The 10633-nt window shown below is 36.3% G+C and overlaps 1 long non-coding RNA gene across 1 annotated transcript; it reads left to right on the top strand.

Moving 5' to 3' along the window:
• Positions 1-340: 340 nt before the first annotated feature.
• On the top strand, positions 341-7488 carry LOC142100004 (uncharacterized). The gene is made up of 4 exons (XR_012678649.1): positions 341-516; positions 642-671; positions 2978-3074; positions 5314-7488. It is a non-coding gene; the product is annotated as an uncharacterized LOC142100004 (long non-coding RNA).
• Positions 7489-10633: the final 3145 nt, after the last annotated feature.

Genomic DNA, 10633 nt, shown 5'->3' with positions numbered 1-10633 from the left:
TTGTGGATACAGAATGAGTTTCTGAGTGGTGAAGTGTTCTGGGCAGCTGAATTAAATAATGATGGATTTCTCAGTGCCATTTCTAAAGAGAAACATTTTAACAAACATTCAGTCTGAAACATCCACAGATGTTAGTTTTGGTTGTCGAGTTCTCTTTCTTTCACGTTTAATTAAGTATAGAAATGAAATGACCAAGTGATTGTGCAGGAGAATAGAGTATAGGACATGTTACGTCTAGTATTCTGTATTGTAATTATCCAGAACAGGGCGTGGGTCTGTAATCTTAAAACACAGGAACACTCAAGTGTTCTCCAACTACAATACTCCAGTATCTCTGTGTCACAGGCAATATTTATATCATATAGTTAGAATTGAATGCAGCATTTCCAGGAAATTAGGAGAACTGTGAACCACAATACATTTTCACAGTGAAAACTACAACAACACAACCGTGGAGAAGCCTAAAATGATCATTAAGATCAATTTAAAGGATCAGATAATATTTATTTCTGGCAGGTAATAATTAGAATTGAGCGAATCTTTAAATATTTGTGATCATTTTTTGCAAATTTCGAATCACAAAACTGGGAATTTTGCACACGGTTTGGTCAAACCAGACGTTAAAACAGCTTTTTCTACAGGGAGTTCCTGTCCAGCCATGGAGGGTGTTTGTAAGCATTGTTTTTTTTTAGCTTTTGCTGTTTAAATTTTATCTTTTGTTTTTACGCTTTGCATATTATTTTATTTAGTTGCATATATCTTGTTAATAACTCAAATTTGCTTATACTGCTTATATTAATTATGCACACACAAATATTACCACCTAGTTCACTATATTTTTGACTGTAAAAGAAGCATTTATAAGACTGAAAAGTAGTTTTGCCATTAAAATAAAGTCTATTAAATTAATCTTTAACCACACCTACTGCATTTGAATGTTTATAAGACAGACAATTATCTCACACAATAAAGTATATTACATAATTTGAGCCACAGCTGTTGTGCTGTTTATTTGACTAAAAAAAGAAGTGTTTATAAGGCAATACAGTGTCACGATTAGAATACAGTATGTCTATTTGAGTGAACAAAGACTTTTGAATTTCTGGTCAAGCTAAAACTAGAGATGCTCAGGCTCGGTTCCTCGAGTACCGAACACACCCGAACTTAGGGGATTCGAGTTTTGAGCTGAGCCAGCTCGGTACTTTCGCGCGATCTTGTAATCGAAAACGAGGCAAAATGTCATCGTTACGTCGTCGGATCTCGGATCTCGCGATTTTTGGATTGCTTTTTAAGATCCAACATAGCGGTGGGAGGGAGGGCCCAAGGACAATTCCATCTTGCACCATATTTCTTTTCTGCCACTGCTGTGTGCCAATGTTTCCTAGATGTGCTAGGAACTGCCGTGTGTTTGTGTCATTGCTCTGTCGCTTACCATCCAGCCAGGTCGCTGCAGTATTTGTCCGAAGGTGTATGAAAATAATATTGTGACCTCTGAGGTGTTCAAAATTGACTGCAAATGACTTGAAATTAGTGTTATTGAGGTTAATAATAATGTAGGAACAAAAAAAGAGCAAAATTATGTGATTTTAGCATATTTTAGGATTTTTCCAAAAAAAATCCAAAACCAAAACACAGGAGGGCGGTTTTGCCAAAACCAAAACCAAAACACAAAGCTAATCCAGATCCAAAACAAAAACCAGTTCACGGGGTTCAGTGAGCATCTCTAACTAACACATTGTCTTGTTCACCATGAGCATGATATGTATATGGTTTGAAGATGGGTCCACACGTGAATGTTATAAGTGAGAGATTTTTGGTTCATTGTTTTCATTAAAGTATATCACAATGAAATAATGAGTTTAATATAAACGGACAGAAACTTTATAAAGTATATTCCAATGTATATTCCAATGTTCTATGACCATATCTTCAGCGGAAATTATTTCCGTTAAAAACGGGCAAATGAGAGAGACAAATTTCTGACTCTTTAAGGTGATCACAATAACCTGTAACAACACATCCTGCGGTATTCAATTGAATGAAAACCAGACATTTATAAGAGAGGTAAATTTCTGTCTCTATAAGGTATATTACAACCACCTGTAACAACAAAAACTGTGGTATTTAGTTGAGTGAAAAACAGGCATTTATAAGAGCAATAATTTTTTGGCTTTATAATAATAGTTACAAGTTCTGAGACGTTTAATCTGATAAGCTGTAACCACACCTACTGCAGTTATGTCAGGCAAGTGAATGTCTACAGGCACTGAAAGACATATCTGGGTTACAAAGAACATGTTTCTATTTGTATAATGTAAATTACACTTACAAAGTTATTCACTGCAATATACATAATAGATATGATAAAATGGACACAAATTATGTGTAAACTGACAAGTCTGTGCAGTATACATACTAAGCAATGTAGATGGCAACATGTGTGAGTACATCAGTGAACTAATTAACAGGTAGAACTATGCCAGAATAAAAATCACTCATCATTAAGTTCAGGTTGAAAGTAGGGTCAATATTATGTTTTTGACCTACAAAGTATTAATAATACAGCGCTTGGAGGTTGAGTAAACACAAATGTATGCGGTGACAGCCAAGTGACGCACCAGGACAGAGGTAAAAGAGGTTAGAACTTATGCAAGAAATTTAAAATGCAATAGTATCAACCTTGTCTTTATGGGACCATGAAACCACTATGTTGGCCAATTGGCCCCATGTAATTGGATGGGATAATTGAGGTCTTTATAATTTATAAACAAGGAACTAAACATTCTGTACTTCACTCTATTGTAAGGTATAAGTATGCAAATTTCTAGAAAACAATTACTCCTGTTGCTCAATTTTGTGCACCAGAAAGTTCATATAAATCAAATAAGTGATTTTCTGATACATAACCCCCCCCCCCCCCCCGGACTATTGGGTCTATTTATTAACAGCTCTCAGATAACAAGATTTTCTATTGCAGTGTATCGCAGAGCCAGCAAATCATTTTTTTGGGAAGTTATTAGATGATGTCTCACCTGGCAGTAGAACGATGCTGCCCGTGATGCTAGATGGCAGAGGTAAGAGGCATGTTCCTGCTTGCTACGCCAGTACTGGGCTTGGGTATGTGTATTGGAACTGGAAGCCTGGTCTTGGGCTTCCGGCTCCAGATTCTATAAAAAAATAATAATAACACAGTTAAAAAAAGAAAATAATTGGAAGAAAATAAAAAAAAATAATATTTTTTTGAAAACATTAAAAATTATTTATTTTAATATTAAAGCATTTTGTCTTGTGGTCAAGCCCAGCTAATGACATCCTGAGATGGCATTAGTAACTGGAGGACACTGGCGGTACTTGTACCGCTGCTTTCCTTGCTAAATAAGCTTCACCATACTTAGGATGGGGAAGCACCAGAGGTCTCCCCGATGATGGATATGCACCGGCTATACACTTTATCAGCTGGGGCTTTGATAATAAGGGAGAAGACCTAAGTCCTGAGAAAACTCTAATTTCACCAGGATTTAGGGCTTATCTTCCTTTGATAAATAGACCCCAATCGCTGTTAGCGCATGTTGTGACTTTGTAGACCAACTTAGGCCAAACTGGAGCAAAGTCACTGCTATCTGGTGCTCTACTGACCACCGAAGATGATTGAGAACAATTGAAATCTATCGTGATTTCAATCGATTCCAGACAATGAAGCAGTTGGCCAGTGACCGCAGTCATCGACCAGTTGCACCAAGGGAACCCCTCAGTTTTCAGACATTTGGCCTAACCATGGCACCCATGCAAAAGGCCAAATTGGATACAGATACAGCCATCCACCATATGGGTCCAACTTTGGATGACATTTTATTTGGGTAACATCTGAAAGACCACATGTATGCTGATCCCACGGACTGTGAAATAGCATTGTCTTTCAGAGGAATAGTACACAGTTTTGGACTTTTTTCCTCTCTAAACTAGTATAACAGATAAAGGAGCCTATTTTCTTAATATAATCCCAACGCTATCGTTAATTGTTGGAGACACTCTCAATTGCCACTCCCGGTAGTGTTTTTAAACTGCTGACATTGGGTTGATGTCCAGGGGGGACTGGCATGTACAGAATACTGTATACCCTTAGACCCCTGTAGATGCAGGCAGTGTAAATTCAGTATCCTGTTAGATACACTCTAATGGACAGAGTATCTAAACAATTATTTATGATTTGGTAGGGATTATATTTATAAATACTATGGGCCTGATTCATTAAGGAACTTAGGTAAGATATTCAGTAAGTTTTCTGGATAAAACCATGTTACAATGCAAGGGGTATAAATTAGTATTCTGTTTTGCACATAAGTTAAATACTGACTGTTTTTTCATGTAGCACACAAATAATTGATAGCTTATTTGCACACTGAAATTTAAAGTTGATTTTTGTGTGCTATATGAAAAAACAGCTAGTATTTAACTTATGTGCAAAATAATAAACCAATTTACACCCCTTGCATTGCAACATGGTTTTGTCCAGAAAACTTAAGTAAGAAAACTTACTCAAATTCTTGTCTACATTCCTTAACGAATCAGCCCTATGAGCCTATTACACACATTTGAGGGAAAAATATACAGCCGTGGACATTTTTATTGTAGGTGAAAAGTACATTTGCATCCACTGTCCACAAACTGTTGTAACGTTTAAGTTCTGGGGTAAATGTATGAACATGCGGGTTCTTCAACACCCGCGTGTTCAGCGTGTTCGGCGATTAAATTTCAAGCGGCGGTGCATTGTAAAGGGAAGTTTCCCTTTAAATTTAAATTGCCCCACACGCTGAACACGCGGGTGTTGAAGAACTCGCATGTTCATACATTTACCCCCTGCTCTTTGTTGTCTATAAATATCATATTGTGCACAGTAACAATTATAAACTGATTAAAAATGTATTTGTGGATGCTCTTTCTTCATTACAGAGATAATGATCTAACTATGCTTAGTCCTCAGTGTACATTAAGACTGCTCCATATAGCTAAATGCTTACATTATTGAAGATAGTATTGTGTAATTGAATAAAGGACAAGATTCCGCTGGCAGCGAGCCAATCTCGCCATGAATTTTATGCTCTTGTAACGGAGCTTCTAATATAACCTTCTTCTGCCATATAAAACATTGAATCAATGCTCCCAGTGCAACTTTAATTTTTATATTAACTGGTAATTTTTATGAAAATTCAGCAATTTTTTCTTTCCCATTAAACTGTTTTTTTCAACATTACTTTTTGTAGCATGATCACATCAAGAGAAATTCATTTTACTGACTTGTTTCCTTTCTGGCAGTATAAGCAAAGTTTGTTGAAGACCGACATCGCACGGGGGCTGGTGAAGGTGGTCTATATGTTCCTGTCTTGCTGGGTCACCACATTCCATTTTTTCATACAAGGCCACAGATAAACATAAGCTCAACTGTACGTGCGAAAGTCTATTATAATAATCTTTGAAAATAATCATGTGCTGGGAAAAATTTAATCAGTGGGTGAGAAAGTTTGTGTGAACTAGAAAATCTTTTTAAGCAGTCTTGTTATGGCTGCAATCTCTTAAATAATCGTTATTAAATAAGATTTATCGCGTTAAATCATCGGTTAGTTGCTTTCATGCACTGGGTTTGTAAAAATTTAAATTGTACGAAGTGTGTATTTTAACATGTGAAAATATGTTTGCAATTTTAATTTATAGTTAATCCCAAATTAACCCCATATTGTCTGTTTTCCCTGTTCTTCTCCTGGACGTTTCGGTTTGCTAGAGGACGGTTCGTGATATTTCATCACTGATGGATATTTCACGGTTATCTGTAAGTGATATTATTAGAATGTGGAACCGTTTAGGAACAACAGCAAATCAGCCACGAAGCAGAAGACCACATAAAATCACAGAGTGAGGTCAACGACTGCTAAGGCGCATGGTGCGTAAAAGTCGCCAACACTCTGCTGTTTCCATAGCTGAAGAGTTCCAAACTTTCACTGGCATTAATGCAAGCACAAAAACTGTTCAGCAGGAGCTTGATGAAATGGGTTTCCATGGCCGAGCAGCTGCATGCAAGCCTCATATCACCAAGATCAATGCCAAGCGTCAGATGGAGTGGCGTAAAGCACACTGATACTGGACTGTGGAGCAGTGGAAACATGTTCTGTGGAGTGACGAATCACACTTCTCTATTTGGCAAGCAGATGGACAAGTCTGGGTTTGGGGGTTGCTGGGAGAACATTACCTGCCTGACTTCATGTTGTCAATTGTGAAGGTTGGTGGAGAAGGGTATGGGGCTGTGTTTCAGAGTTTTGGGCTAGGCCCCTTATCTCCAGTAAAGGGCAATCTTAATGCTTCAGTATACCAAGTCATTTTGGACATTGCTATGCTTCCAACTTTGTGGCAACAGTTTGGGGAAGGCCCATTTCTATTCCAACATGACTGTGCCCCAGTGCACAAAGCAAGGACTACAAAGACATGATTTTATGAGTTCGGTGTGGAAGAACCTGATTGGCCCGCACAGAGCCCTGACCTCAACCCCATCGAACACCTTTGGGATGAACTGGAACGGAGATTGCGAGCCAGGCCTTCTCGTCCAACATCAGTGCCTGACCTCATAAATGCTCTACAGAATGAATGGGCGCTAATTCCCACAGAAACACTCCAAAATCTTGTGAAAAGCCTTCCAAAAAGAGTGGAAGCTGTTATCACTGCAAAAGGGTGAGCAACGCCATATTAATGTATATGTATTTGAATTCAATGTCATTACAGTCCCTGTTGGTGTAATGGTCAAGTGTCAATGGTCAAGACAATACTTACTTTTGTCTATATAGTGTACTTTGAATATTAATTACAATCTCATGTTTTACTTGTGAAACCTAATCTCTCTATATAAAAACTAGATATGCACATATATCTAGTATAAACACAGCCTTTTGTTGTATCCACAAGTCATACGTATGGGCAGCACGGTGGCTAAGTGGTTAGCACTTCTGCCTCACAGCGCTGGGGTCATGAGTTCAATTCCCGACAATGGCCTTATCTGTGTGGAGTTTGTATGTTCTCCCTGTGTTTGCGTGGGTTTCCTCCGAGTGCTCCGGTTTCCTCCCACACTCCAAAAACATACTAATAGGTTTATTGGCTGCTATCAAAATTGACCCTAGTCTCTCTCTCGCTCTGTCTGTGTGTGTATGTTAGGGAATTTAGAATGTAAGCTTCAATGGGGCAGGGACCGATGTGAATGAGTTCTCTGTACAGCGCTGCTGAATCAGTGGCGCTATATAAATAAATGATGATGATGATGATGATGATACGTAAACAGAGTAATAAATAGGTTACCAGACTGGTGTGGAAAGTAAAGTTCAAAGCAGTGTGAACAATGCTTATGAGAACCAGGCCCAGATTAACATTCTGAGATAGACCACAATCAATGTTCTATATCTTAATAATAAGATAAGTATTAAGTAAAAGATTTACAGTCTTGGAAAATGTCACTAATGTGATTAATTGACCAAAGATCCAGATGTCAACATTGCCTGAGGGATCAAAATAAAGACTATTTCATCCGCCCAGGGAGAAAGAACTTATTGCAAATTATAATTAACTTTTTTTTTTAACATTGTAAGGGGGGTATTCAATTGTTGCTTTTAACGCGCTAAAACAAAAAAAATGAGCGCTCGAAAAATTAGTTTATACGGTAATATGCGCGTAAATACCGTTAATACGGTTGTGTACTCGCTGAATTTCATCTCGCAGCTCAGGGAGTAATTACCGTATTAACGCTAATATTTTTAGAGCGCTCGTTTTTTTTTTGTTTTAGCGCGTTAAAAGCAACAATTGAATACCCCCCTATAAATGCTGCAATTACTTATGTATATGTGTGAACTGATCCCAATGTTCAAATAGTATAAAACATTAATTTATTTTTCCACTTTTATAGCCTGTTGTAGCTTGGTGCTGGAAGTGGCTTTGTGGGAAGATCTGATGCTGTTCGCCTCCTTGCATAGTGGTAACCAAGCTGGGGCTTGGTTGAGTTGTGCAGGGGTGCTGGGGGGTGTCTGCTTTTATCTATTTACCTATTGTCTATTTTTTTATACACAGTTAAGACACCAGTCAACATCTCCATTAAACATACTTTGATGTGACTACATCCTAACGCAATATTTTGAGTTGCAAGTATCTTATCTTATACGTGCAACTCAAAATAACCAAGTAAGAGCACATTCTTGTGGTCCATATTTTATGTGTATGTTTAGGCTGCAAGTTGCACTGAACTCTAAATGATGCCCTTTATGTTAAGCATGTCCTGGTTACCGTTGTTATGTAATTAGTATATAAGGGGCCATATGTTACTAAAAACATCCATCCCTGAGAAATTGGTAATAGTATTATGAATTGCTGGGACTAGCTTATCTACTGAAATCTTAAATACCTGCTGCACTGCAGAAATTAGGAAAACGGTCCGGATACACTTAATACGTACTCGCAGCCCCACCTGCTGTATTCTTTTAAGGCCTTTAGCTTTCACTGTGAGTGTTATTCCTCCTTTAAAAAAAATATATTTATTTTTACCACACTACTTTTTTTGACCAGTTTTCAACAATGGTATTTTTTAATTAGGCATTTTACAGTTATACACATATACTTTACTTTGAATATGCATATAATTTGTTCTATTTATTAAGCAACGTATCAGGTTCACATATCATATTTTTTCCATGTTTGCACAGAAATATTTTGGCTAATTTATGTGATTTTACAAACACAAAAAATAGCACAGTTGTTTTTTCTAATTTTAAAACATATCTATATATTTTAATAATATACAAAAATGAGTAGCAAAAAATATTTTTTTATTATTATTGCGGTACCAGGTTGATTTAGAAGTCCTAATACTGAAAGGTCTTTTTAAAAAAGACAGGGAGAGAAAAATATGGGAATAAGCCAAACTCCAAGCTACCCGGCCACATTCTCCACCACCGAGATAAGAACATTCCAGTCATTGACTAAAGGACTCAATCTAACACCTGGATTTATGACCCACTACATGGACACACTTCACACCCCACAGCAGAGTGACTCCAGACCTTTGAACTTGTAGGACTTTTGCTCTTCCATCCGTAATGAAAACCTCCTTTTCATTACTTTAGCTTATCTTAATGATGTACTCCCCCCCTGTACAAATTTATTGATGTAACAGCTCTTAAATATTGTGCCTTTTTCTCAGTCATTCATTTGTAAACTAGCCTGATGAAGGGGCCTCTGTGCTCTGAAAGATAGCAAATATAATATTTTTTTTGGTTAGCCAATAAAATATCACTCCTATAATACTTTTGCCTTTTGACACAAAAGAGTATTTAACATCACAATAATATATAAAGATATCCTAAAATCAAGAAAGGTTTATGTCATCTAAAACTAAATGTAACTCTTGAGTTTGAGAGTGGGGAAAGTGATACATTAGTTTTTTTAACATAACATATAGAAAATGTAGCCTTAACGGAATGTTTTATTATGTTTTCCCTTGAAACAAAACTCTCTTTATTAGAGCAATTTGTTATATTTTATGTAATAAATGGTTGCAGTATCTGGCATTTGAAATCTACAGATATAAACAAAGTAATTGACATTTGCTAAAGTGCGAGGTTACAATTAAAGAAAGGAAACTCTATTATCTACAAAAATACATTTTATTCTTGCAATATCACAGGATTGCAACATCATTTTCTCCCTTTCTTCCTGCTCTATTACTATGACATATAAATAATGGCCAATAGTCATCACAAAAATAATAATAACATATGTATCCTTCAATAAATCAGTCAAAATGTCTTTGCACAATGTCATCATTGATACTTTATGAATACTAATTTATTTTTAACAGTACAGTGTCTTCTAATATCTATGTGTTGGTTTTGTCATTTCTCATGATTTTAAATGCAGATAAAAAATAATTTTGAGCAAAATTAAATAATTAATAAAGTAGATGCTCTAGATTGTTTTAAGCTACCAGATCTGAAAGATAATTTCACACAGCATAGCGAAGAACCAGATTGCAAAGAGTTTCAAGTAGTTCCTATTCTCTGGTTGGCTGATGACTAATGGATAGTGTTTTTTCCATTCTGCTTGGCCAAACCAGATTCAAAAGGTTTAGGATTTGATCATACAGATTCTGATAACACACATTGTTAATTGATTCCAATTTGGTTAAAAATACCTAATTGATGACCATGGGCCTGATTCATTAAGGATCTTAATTTGAGAAACTTCTTATTTAAGTCTCCTGGACAAAACCATGTTACAATGCAAGGGGTGCAAATTAGTATTCTGTTTTGCACATAAGTTAAATACTGACTGTTTTTTCATGTATCACACAAATATCAACTTTAAATTTCAGTGTACAAATAAGCTATCAAGTATTTGTGTGCTACATGAAAAAACAGTCAGTATTTAACTTATGTGCAAAACAGAATACTAATTTGCACCCCTTGCATTGTAACATGGTTTTGTCCAGGAGACTTAAATAAGAAGTTTCTTAAGTTAAGATCCTTAATGAATCAGGCCCCATATATATATATATATATATATATATATATATATATATATATATGGTGATTCAAAAGTCGCAGTACACCCT

Source organism: Mixophyes fleayi, chromosome 8 (assembly GCF_038048845.1).
Source record: "Mixophyes fleayi isolate aMixFle1 chromosome 8, aMixFle1.hap1, whole genome shotgun sequence".
Lineage (NCBI taxonomy): Eukaryota > Metazoa > Chordata > Amphibia > Anura > Limnodynastidae > Mixophyes > Mixophyes fleayi.
Note: the sequence above shows the minus strand (reverse complement) of the source record. Positions and strands in the feature narration are given on the sequence as shown.